The sequence below is a fragment of the Eptesicus fuscus genome, chromosome 9, assembly GCF_027574615.1.
Source record: "Eptesicus fuscus isolate TK198812 chromosome 9, DD_ASM_mEF_20220401, whole genome shotgun sequence".
NCBI classification, from domain to species: domain Eukaryota; kingdom Metazoa; phylum Chordata; class Mammalia; order Chiroptera; family Vespertilionidae; genus Eptesicus; species Eptesicus fuscus.
The window spans coordinates 34,895,703-34,908,528 of NC_072481.1; positions in this window are offsets into that span (position 1 = coordinate 34,895,703).

Sequence of the window (12,826 nt, forward strand, 5' to 3'; positions counted from 1 at the left end):
TTGGTGTATATTCTTTTATAGTATTCTAGTATGATCATTGGTATATCTGTGATAATTTCTATGAACCAGGTTTTTGTTGTGTTAATTTTTTGGATGGAATACTATTCAGCCATAGAAAAGATAAAATACTGCCATTTGTGACAACATGGATGGACCTTGAGAATATTATGATAAGCAAAATAAGTCAGTCAGAAAAAGCTAAGAACCATATGATTTCACTCATGTATAGGATATAAAACTGAAATTCATAGACAGAGACAACAGTATGGTGTTTACCAGAGGGAAGGGGGGCAGTAAAGAAAGGGAAAAGGGGACCAAGTATATAATGACAGAAAACTATTTGACTGTGGGTGATGGGCACACAATGCAATATCAGAACATGTATCATAGAATTGTACACTTTAAACCTATGTGATCTTATTAACCAATGTCACACCAAAATATTTAATAAAAAAGAACACTTATCTCATTATTCTTACTATTAATTCAGAGTTCCATTTTTACTTTTTATTCTTTAATTTTTGTGCTCTTTTTATACAACCCTATGTAAAAAAATGTAAAAGTGATAGGGTGGGTGCTCTACAAACATAAGGTAATAATGCTGCTACTCACAAACATTTCTGTGGTTTGGTTTTTCTTCTTATATGCCCTATCCTGTCCTCATCCCTGCAAAATGTCACTTCATCTCATATATGTCCAATTTTCCATAGTTATTTTGAAAATTATAGTATTGGCTATTCCAATTTTATTTGGCAATTTATTACATCTGTTCTCTAGCTTATGGATTAGAGAGTATCTCCCATAAAATAGAACTTATCTAGAAAATCAAACCATAGTCTACTGTGACTCTATATGGCACCATTTTATAGCTTGAGGACAGATCACTAAATTTTAGTTTATTTTGATCACTTCCCCCATGTAGACTGTGACTCTTCCACAACAAAAGTCAGAAAACACAATTCAAGCTTACTTTAATTTGGTAAAAAATGTTTTGGTACCACTTCGTCACTTGAAATTATTTTATTATAAGAATACTAGAGGCCAGGTGCATGAAATTCGTGCACGAGGGGTGTGTGTCTCTTAGCCCAGCCTGCACCCTCTCCAATCTGGGAGCCCTTGAGGGATGTCCGACTGCCCGTTTAGGCCCGATCCTGGTAGGATCGGGCCTAAACGGGCAGTTGGACGTCCCTCTCACAATCCAGGACTGCTGGCTCCCAACCACTCACCTGCCTGACTGCCTGATTGCCCCTAACTGCTTCTGCCTTCCAGCCTGATCAACCCCTAACCACTCCCCTGCCAGCCTGATTGATGCTTAACTGCTCCCCTGCCAGCCTGATTTCCCCTAACTGCCCTCCCCTGCAGGCCTAGTCACCCCAACTGCTCTCCCCTGCAGGCCTGGTCACCCCTAACTGCCCTCCCCTGCAGGCCTGTTCCCCCCAAATTCTCTCCCCTGCAGGCCTGGGTCCCCCCCAACTGCCCTTCCCTGCAGGCGCGGTTGCCCCCAACTTCCCTCCTCTGCCAGCCTGATCACCCCTAACTGCCCTCCCCTGCAGGCTTGATCACCCCCAACTGCCCTCCCTTGCAGGCCTGGTCCCTCCCAACTACCCTCCTCTGCTGGCCTGATCGCCCACAACTGCCCTCCCTTGCAGACCTGGTCCCTCCCAACTACCCTCCTCTGCTGGCCTGATCGCCCACAACTGCCCTCCCTTGCAGACCTGGTCCCTCCCAACTGCCCTCCCCTGCTGGACATTTTGTGGCGGCCATCTTTGACCACATGGGGGCAGCTATCTTGTGTGTTTGGAGTGATGGTCAATTTACATATTACTCTTTTATTAGATAGGATAGAGGCCTGTTGCATGGGTGGGGGCTGGCTGGTTTGCCCTGAAGGGTGTCCTGGATCAGGGTGGGGGTTTCCTTGGGGTGTGGGGTGGCCTGGGTGAGAGGCCTGTGGTGGTTTGCAGACCAGCCACACCCCCCGGTGACCCAAGCGGAGGCCCTGGTATCTGGGATTTATTTATCTTCTATAATTGAAACTTTGTAGCTTTGAGCAGAGTCCAGGGCTGGCCAGGGTGTGCAGGAAGCTTGGCTTCCTCCATTGCCAGGGAAACCCAAGCCTCCTGCTTGCTCTGTGGCCGCAGCCATTTTTGTTGGGATTTATTTATCTTCTATAACTGAAACTTTGTAGCCTTGAGTTGAGTGGAATCCAGGGCCGGCCAGGGTGTGCAGGAAGCTTGGCTTCCTCCATTGCCAGGGAAACCCAAGCCTCCTGTTTGCTCCGTGGCCACAGCCATCTTGGTTGGGTTAATTTGCATACTCGCTCCTGATTGGCTGGTGGGCGTGGCTTGTGGTGTAGCAGAGGTATGGTCAATTTGCATATTACTCTTTTATTAGATCGGATTCTAACCTTGCATAATATATATCCCAAAATGGAACACGCCCTTCAAGGGGAGAGAAATACTATTTCAACACACAATAAATTGTTCCATGTATACTAAGGTTTCTTGAGCTCTGTCACATGTCTCTAAACAACATAGTAATTTGACCTCAAATTACAGTATAGCATTACAGTTAGTATCATTTTTCCCTTCAACAAGTGATAGCCTGAGTAGAAAGGGAGAGTTTGTAGAACAAAACTCTTCCTTGTAAGACAGACTTGGGATGTGGCTTCTATTATTACAGTCAGGCACTTTCAGGAACACTAGTTCCAATGACCTAAAGGAGATCCTCAAAACTGATGCTTCCCAGATGACCCTTTGTCTAGAAACTCACGATATGAGAACAAAATGACATTTAATATCAGTGATGTAGGGAAAAGATGGCCAACCAACCTTCAGGGGTTAGAAGGAGGAAAATCCCTTCTAAAATCGCAGAGCAAACCAACACGTTAACCACAGGTGTCCAAAGGTTGGATGAAAGAGCAGAGTTGTTCAAGGTCCTACTCAGGCCTCTAGCAGCAAAAACATGACTCCATAGCATGGACTCCCTATTTAGGAACTCTCTAGTTGATAGCAACTCAAAACTTTTGCTTTTAATCTTCCTTGATCTCATCCTCATCCTATTTTTTCTGACATTTTAATTTAAATCAGTAAAAACAACTTCAAAACTTTTCTTGCAAAGGTTTTGGTTGAAGGAGCCTCAACTGAGTCATTTGCTCAATAAACATTTGTTGATTGTCCACTAAGGGCAGGACCCTAGACCAGGCCCCAAGACTCAGGGAATACAATGATGAATGAGACCCAGTTTCTTCTCTCAAGGAGTTGGGCTTCTTTCCTCAAGTCTGGCACCTTGGCCTGCAGGGTCCAAAAGGTTTCATGGGATGTTTTCTAATAGAACTTTGATGGGTAAGTGGTTCTCTTGACAGATGATGGAGCTAGAGGCAAAGTTGGTGATATTGTAGGCACAGAAAACAGCAAATCATATAGGCAGAAGCAAATGAAAGCATGTTTGGTCAATTGAAAATAATATTGAAGCAAATGTAGGATTTCATTGGGAGGAAATGGAGAGCAATGAGGTTAGATATGGCAAGGGTAAGGATAGGTGGAGAATGATAAACCAATAAGCTTAGGCTTTATCTGGTGGATAGCTGGGGACGGGGAAGTGATAGGGTCAGTTCTACATTTTAGAGACAATACTTTGTGTTGGTGAGCAATTGGAGGGGAAGAGACTAGAAAGTAGAGCAGAGTAAAGAGGACTTTATAGTAAAACAGTAGAGAGATGGAAATAGGAATCACAGATTATTAACTATTTTCATCACCATGAATAACCAAAAGCAAACAGTCTAAATGCTTCCCGATTTTGTCTCTATACTTCTCTCATGAAATACATGTTTAGGTGTTTGTTTGTTTGATTGTTTCCGGGGGACAGGAAAGGGAATAGTGTTTCTTTTTAAAGAGCCCTGCTCTTTGTAAAAGCCCTCCTATGTTTCAGAAAATAGTAATCAATAATGTCCCATCAGTATACACCAATTGGGATATATTTTTGTGGTATATTAAAAATTGATCATGCCTCTGAGTCACAAAACCAAGATTCAATTCCCTACTCTATCATTTAATAGATTTCTATCATTGGGCAAGTTGTCCAACTTCACTAGGTTGTCATCTTTAAGGCTCTGTATCAGTCAGGGCCTCAATCAGGAAACAGAGGCACACTCAAAGAGTAAAATTGAAGTAGGTTTAATGAAGATAATTCAAGGGATGATGAAGCACCCTGGGACTAGCAATAGTGGAGACCCAATACTAATCCTTGGGCCAGGAAAGGAGAGGAGGGGAGAGGAGGGAAGGGAAGGGAAGGGGAGGGGAGGGGAGGGGAGAGAGAGAGAGAGAGAGAGAGAGAGAGAGAGAGAGAGAGAGAGAAGAGAGAGAGAGAGAGAGAGAGAGAGAGAGAGAGAGAGAGAAGAGGTGAACTCTAGCTATAGGATGGATAGAGGCTGTGGCCTCCACACAGCCACTACTAACCAGTAGCCTTAGCAGAGAGGGAGCTGGGGAAAAATACCTGAAACTTACTTTTTCTTTTGCCTTCAAATATTCTACCAGTGCCAGCATTGGTTGAATCCTTCCAGAAGCAAGAGCTCACTGATGCAATTGATAAATGTCAGCTTCCAAGTCATAGAAAGGATGAGCAAAAGAGTAGAGAATAGATCTAGAGGGGAAATGGAAGATACCTTGTCCAAAATGTAATAATGGTTGTCTACCTCTTCACGTAGATTTTTGGTGAGGGTCAAATGAGGTATTATATGCAAAAATACTTTAAAAACTTTAAATACTTTAAAAATACTTTAAATACTTTAAAATACACAAATATAATAATTATGATGTCCATTCTATAAGAAGTAAACAAGCATAATGCCAGTATATTGTGTAAGTCTCCTGAGATTGACAGACCTCAAACTTTCAAATCAAGAGTATCCCCTACACTGGAATTTTTTCTTTCTGTTAAAAATTTCAAGTCATGAAGACAAAAATCAAACTGAAAAGAAAATTTCCAGTACCAAATGGTTAAGTCTAAGTGAGAAATTAATTCCTAGTTAAGTTGATGTGACAATGGTCAGGCAGGACTTAGACACCTACACACCAACATCTCTGTGTTAGTTGCCCGCCCTTCTCCTTTCCCAACTCTACATCTACCCTTTGTCACTAGCAGAATTAACAAAAATTCTAGAAGCCTATTCCATTTTCTATTGTGGCTCAGGACCAGTTCTTATAAGTACCAATTCATTTGGCAAAGAACATTCAACAAACACTTGCAAACATTGTACTTAGCATAAAAGTCAAGTGTTTACCTACCTATTGGTGGATAATGAGCCATGACAATATTTCTTCACCATACAAATCTTATAATCTCATTTATAATCTTTTCTCTTTCTTGTTCACTTCTCTCTAGCCACACTGACATCCTTGCTATTCCGTGAACCCTTCTGGGTATATTCTTGCCTTAGGGCCTTTCCTCTGCTTATTCTCCAGATAGCCACATGGCTAGCTTCTTCACCTCCATCAAGTTTGTGCAAATACCACCTTCTCAATGCCCACCCTATTAAAGATTGCAACCCCCAACCAAGTTCCTAAGCCCCTTTATCCTACTCTACTTTTTCCCCAACAGCACTTATAAACTTCTAACATGCTATATAATGCACCCATCCATTATGGCTATTTTTAAAATATTTTTATTGATTTCAGATAGGAAGGGAGAGGGATAGAGAGATAGAAACAGCAATGATGAGAGAGAATCACTGATCGGCTGCCTCCTGCATGCCCCACACTGGGGATCGAGCCTGCAACCTGGGCATGTGCCCTGACCGGGAATCGAACCATGAACTCCTGGTTCATAGCTCGACGCTCAACCACTGAGCCACGCCGGCCCGTCTGTTATGGCTATTTTTAATGTCTACCTTTCCTTGTGCCCCTATGGACAGGGATGTTAGTTTTGTTCACTGATGTAGCCCAAGCATCTACAACTTAGACCGGCCCATACTGGACACTCAAAAAATTATTACTTGAATGAATGAATGAATGAATGAATGAATGAACCAATCAATCATTTAATCAGTCAAGTGAAATCACTTCAGTAGTCTCAATGACATTAGCAAGTTTTAGTTAATGGAAAATTTAAAAGTTAAAAAAGAAAGCTATGTAGGCGTATTTTAAATCTAATAGCTTTATCTCAACTATAATTTGTTCCAAATGTTTTGCTTGTAGGTGAAAACTCATATAAGTGATGATTAATCCCCATTATAATTAAATGTAAAAGCTGTAACATTTCTATGAAAGGAAATATAAGATCAAGCATTAAGCTGGTACTATAGATAATAAGTGTTTGTAATTAACATACTGTGGATAACTGTAAACTCTGTCATTACGCTAATAAAATGCAAAAATTCCTAAAGCAACTAGGGACTCTGTGGTAGCTGCAACGTCAACACTAGCCACTTTGCCAGTTGTTTAGAGGCTGTGCAAATTAGCACAAACTGGTAGTAACACACAGAATGCATTTGGGAACCATTTTTTGCACAACATACGTTTAGAGATTATTTTCCTCTTCTTTAGATAAAATATCACATCCTGATGCATAAACAGGTGGAGCTGAGATGAACTTCAAACTGGTAAGGGGAATACACCCTGAAGTAGGCAGTTTAAACACACGCCTCTGAGTAAACTATCACCAGGCTCTAATTTGAGGAAACAAAGGTTGCCTGTGTAGCAAATTTGGATCCAAAAATTCATGGCTTGTATAGAAAATATGCCTTGAGGGACTAGTGTAATTATTTTGTTGCACAGATACCTGGAAAGGCAAACAAAGAGCTCAAATGACATAACTAGGTATGAAGGCATTAAAGAGGTAAATGGTTTCTTTCCAGAAAGCCAAACCTTCCTACCTCCATCACCAAAAGTGTTACACAGTCAGAAGCTTTAGGAAGCCACTGTACAGTCGTTTTTCTTAATCAGTGAAGGACAAGATTTTTAGTGGATCCAGTCACACATTAACTCAGTTTGGACAGTGACCTTAACTCTGCTTCAGTGGTAATCAGCCTCGCACATAAAAGTTGTGTGTGTGTGTGTGTGTGTGTGTGTGTGTGTGTGTGTGTGTGTGTTTTGTGTGTATGTGTGTATGTGTGTGTGTGTGTGTTGGTACCTGATGAATATGCTTGGGTTTCTCACTGCAACAAAGAACTACATTTAGATCCAAATTGAATTGCTCCAAATCAAGAATTAAAATCTGACTTGTTAGCTTTTTACTAGATACCATGTGTTGTGAGCTGAACTGTATCTCCACAAAATTCATATGCTGAGGTTTTAACTTCCAGTACCTCAGAATATGACTGTTTGGAGATAGGGCCTTTGGAAGTAGTAATTAAGGAAAAGTGAAGTCATATGAGTGGGTGCTAATCCAGTAGGCCTGATGTCTTTGTATGAATAAGAGATTAGAACACAGAAACACACAAGAGAAAAGACCTTGTGAAGACAGATAGAGAAGTTAGCCACCTACCTGCAAAGGACAGAGGCCCCAGAAAAACTCTGCCAATACCTTGATCTTGGACTTCTAGCCTCCAGGACTTTGCAGAAAAAGATTTCTATTGTTTAAGCCACCCAGTCTGTGGTATTTGTTATGGAGGCACTAGCAAACTAATACATCATGTATGATTTGTCTCATATCGTAGTAACAAAAGAACAATAGTTTTTAAAATTCAGTTTCCAATGACAATGGATTCTTCATTTATGCAGTATCACGAGGGAATAAATCATTCCATATTAAGTACACTTTCCAGATAACTGAAGCTTTCCTCTTAACAAACCAAAATTTATATCCTAATTATATCGAATGGAAATGTTTCTAAAATGCATCATTATATGCTATTCCCCTTTTAAAACAGAGTATACCTTAATGCAACCATTTTAAATAATAAAATTAAAATTTCCAACAAAATAGATAATTCTTAAGTACTATATTTCAATTATTGCTTCTATATAATAGTAAGACTAATTCTCATGTCTTACTTCTTGGCATTTATTCCAAGAAACCCAAATACTAATTCAAAAGGATTTTTTATGCTCACTGCGGCATTATTTACAATAGCCAAGATATGGAAGCAAACTAAGTATCCACTGATAGATGGATGGATAAAGAAGATGTGGTACATATATATAATGGAATATTACTTAGCTATAAAAAGACTGAAAATTTAACATTTGGGACAGCATGGATGGACCTAGAGGATATTATGCTAAGTGAAATAAGTCAGACAGGGACAGAAAAATACCATATGATTTCATTCATATGTGGAATCTAAAAAATAAATAAATAAACCAACAAACAAAATAGAAACAAACTTACTTTTGTAATTTGCTTGTCCCCCATTTCCAGCTAACATTTACTGAAACTTCCAGTATATCTCCTATCCACCAAGTCTTCTAATCTGCCATAGGCTGAGAAATTAGGTAACTAAGTATATGTTAGAACTATGTCTCAAGTAGGAATCAAAAGGCTTGGGGGAAAGTTCAGGAGCTTTCCTATGAGTAAACAAGTTCACATACTCTTTGTGGCACATATTTTTTGCTTCTCATTAAAGTTTTGTTTCCATTGTTATTTTTGCCTGTCTTCCTAAGAGTTAACATTGAAAAGTTTATGAATACTGTTTGAATAAGTGAGATTTTATTTTTACAACTAGAGGCCCGGTGCATGAAATTCATGCATGGGTGTGTGTGTCCCTCAGTCCAGCCTGCACCCTCTCCAATCTGGGACCCCTTGAGGGATGTCCGACTGCCCTCTCACAATCCAGGACTGCTGGCTCCCAACTGCTCACCTGCCTGCCTTCCTGATTGCCCCTAACCACTTCTGCCTGCCAGCCTGATCACCCTCTAACCACTCCCTTGCCAGCCTGATTGATGCCTAACTGCTCCTCTGCTAACCCGATTGCACCTAACTGCCCTCCCCTGCTGGCCTGGTCACCCCCAACTGCCCTTCCCTGCTGGTCTGGTCCCCCCCCAACTGCCCTCCCTTGTAGGCCTGGTCCCTCCCAACTGCCCTCCCCTGCTGGCCATCTTGTAGCCATCTTGTGTCCACATGGGGGCAGCCATCTTTTGTTGGAGTGACAGTCAATTTGCATATTACTCTTTTATTAGATAGGATATTTTATTAATTAGTCACTTAACTCCACTTCATAGACTTTCACACCAACTTTATTAATATCAAAATCTGTAGAGTATTGATCTCTGACCTTCAAATGAAAGATGTTTATGAACATATCAACTTTAATAATAACAGGTAGCATGTATTAGCATTTATATGTGTCTGGTAAAAGCAATTTGAGTATCTCACTTAACTACCAACAATGCAAAGAATTTATTGAAAGCAAGGAAAGGGATATAAAATTACTATGACCTTTCAGAAACTGTGCTTACTGGATAGACATACATGGCAGGGCAAAAGTAGGTTTATAGCTGTGAATACACAAAACAAAATTTATTTTCGTGTTATTTAATAATTGCATTATTTTCCATATGAACAACTGTAAACCTACTTTTGCCCCATCCTATATTATGCAAGTGAGAACTCCTGATCAAATAAAACATTTGAATCTAGTTTTTTAAATGCTACTAGTAAAGAGGAGACAAAATGGTGGGAGAATAGACAGATGTGTCCCGAATCTTGTCCCAGAGCAGATAGAATGAGCAAATAAATCAAATAACAACCACCCCAAATTGACGAAGTACAAACAGCTGCCCAGGGCACTGCAACCACACGAGCAACAGCCAGGTGAGCAGCCTGGCCTGTTCTGAGGAGCAGCAGCTGCACACAGCCCACACCCACCCGAGGAGCAGCAGCTGCATGAGCAGCCCACCCTTATCCGAGGAGCAGCAGCTGCACGCAGCCTGCACCCATCTGAGGAGCAGCAACCATGTGAGCAGCCCGCACCCATCTGAGGAACAGCATCCCCGTGAGCAGTTTATCCCCATCGGAGGAGTGAGCAGCCCTGCAACCTACCCACCCCTGTGCGAGCAGCCCGCCCCCGTACGAGAAGCAACAGCCACACAAGTAGCCCACCCCTGTCCAAGGAGCAGTAGCTACGTGAACAGCCTGCCCCCGCCACCAGAGGAGCCACCACTGCTGAAAGCAGCGTCCATCAGAGGAGCTGCCACCAATTGAAGAGCAGCTGCTGCTGCAACCGCCCGAGGAGCAGCTGCCGCCCAAGGAGCCATTGCCGCCTGGGGAACAACCCCTGCATGATTTGACACCTGGATTCTTTGGTGAGAGCAAAAATGGGGAGACAAAGAAACCCCCAAAGGAAAGAAAAGGAGGAATTGCCAGAAAAAACAGATAAGGGAAATGGAGGCATGCAATATGTCAGAAAAAGAATTCAGAATAAGGGTCCTATAGTTCATAAACTGGATGGATGAAAAAAATCAACAATTTATGTAAGAATCAAGAAGAAATAAAGAGTGATATATCTGCAATAAAAAAAACACCATGGAAAGTTTCAACAGTAGACTAGAAGTGGAGGATTGAATTAGCGAATTAGAAGACAGGGAAGCAAAACACACCAAAACTGAACTGCAATTGGAGAAAAAAATTAAAAGACAGGAGGAGAGCCTAAGGGAGCTTTGGGACAACATGAAACAAAGCAACATACGAATAATAGGAGTGCCAGAACTACAGGAAGAGGAACAAGGATTAGAAAACCTATTTGAAAAAATAATGTCAGAAAACTGCCCTGGTGTGTGGAAGAAAAAAGTCACACAAGCACAGAGGGTCCCAAACCAGATGAACCTGAAAAGACCCACATCAAGACATATCGTAATTACAATGGCAAATGTTCAGGACAAAGAGAGAATCTTAAAGGCTGCAAGAGAGAGACAGAAAGTTATGTACAAGGGATCTCCATTAGATTATCAAATGATTCCTCAATAGAAACACATCAGGCCAGAAAGGAATGGAAGGAAATTTACAAAGTGATGCAAAACAAGGGACTGAATCCAAGAATACTCTATCCAGCAAGGCTATCATTCAAAATTGAAGGAGAAATAAGGAGCTTCACAGACAAAAAACAACAACAACAACTACAAAAAACTAAGGGAGTTTACCACTACCAAACCAGCAATACAAGAAATGCTAAAGGGACTGGTGTAAAAAGAAGAAATAAAAAGGGAAGAAGGAACACAGGCACAAAAAATAACAATGGTTACAAACAAGTACCTATTAATAAAAACTTTAAACGTAAACAGACTAAATCAAAAGACAGTTAAAACAACATGGCCCATATATATGCTGTCTACAAGAGACCCACCTCAGAACAAGGGACTCACACAGACTGAAAGTGAAGGGATGGAAAATATCTTTCAGGAAAATGGAAATGAAAAAGAAAAAGCTGGGGTAGCAATACTTATATCTGACAAAATAGACGTCAAAGTGAAGGCCATAACAAGAGATAAGGATAGCCACTTCAAAATACTAACGGAATCGATACAACAAGAAGATATAACCCTGGTAAACATATATGCACACAATGCAAGAGAACCCAAATACATTAAAAAAAAAAACCTCCTGGAAGATATCAAGGGACAGATCGACAACAACACAATCATAATAGGGGACATTAACCTTTTGCACTCGGATGTCGAGTGCAAATTACTCTTTGAATGTATCAATAATTTGAAATAAAAAATTCAAATAAATAAGTTTGTATGAAAAGAAACTCCAGTTTTTTATTCTACTGCTGCGCTTTGTAAAATCTGGGGTATTTAAAAAATTAAATCCCGAGTAGAATAAAGGAATCGAGAAAAAAGCAAGCGAGTGCAAAGGGTTAATACCCCACTGACATCACTGGATAAATACTCTAGACAGAAAAATAGCAAAGAAAAAGCAATCCTAAATGACTCACTAGATCAGATGGAATTAATTGACATCTTCAGAACATTTCACCCCAAAGCCACAGAATATACATTCTTCTCAAGTGCACATGGGACATTTTCAAAGATAGACCACATATTGTGTCACAGGCAAAGTCTCTCCAAATTCAAGAAGACTGAAATCATATCAAGCATCTTCTTAGGCCACAATGGCATAATATTAGATATAAACTACAATAAAAACAATAAAAAATTCAAACACTTGGAAGCTGAATAGCATGCTATTAATCTTTTGCACTTGGATGTCGAGTGTGACTCGACATGGTTAGCATTAGAATAAAGGAATCGAGAAAAAAGCAAGCGAGTGCAAAGGGTTAAACAATGATTGGTTACCAAAGAGATCAAAGAAGAAATTAAAAACATCCTGGAAATGAATGACAATGAAAACACAACAATCCAAAATCTATGGAACACAGTGAAAGCAGTCCTGAGAGGGAAGTTTATAGCTCTATAGGCCTACCTCAAAAAACAAGAAAAAATGGTAATGAATCATCTAACTCTAAAACTTAGAGAATTAGAAAGAGAGCAACAAGAAAAGCCCAGAGTGAGCAGAAGGAAGGAGATAATAAAGATCAGAGCAGAAATAAATGACAGAGAGACAAACACACACACACACACACACACACAACAACAACCCACAAAAACAAACAAAAAAAAACAATACAAAAGATCAATGAAACCAAGAGCTGGTTCTTTGAAAGAATAAACAAGATTGATGAACCTCTAGCCAGGCTCACCAAGAAGCAAAGAGAGAGGACCCAAATAAACAAAATCAGAAATGAAAGAGGCGAAATAACAACAGACCCCACAGATATAAAAAGGATTGTTAAAAATACTATGAACAACTGTATTCCAACAAACTACACAACCTGGAGGAAATGGACATATTCCTAGAAAAATATAACCTTCCAAAAATCAATCAGGAAGAA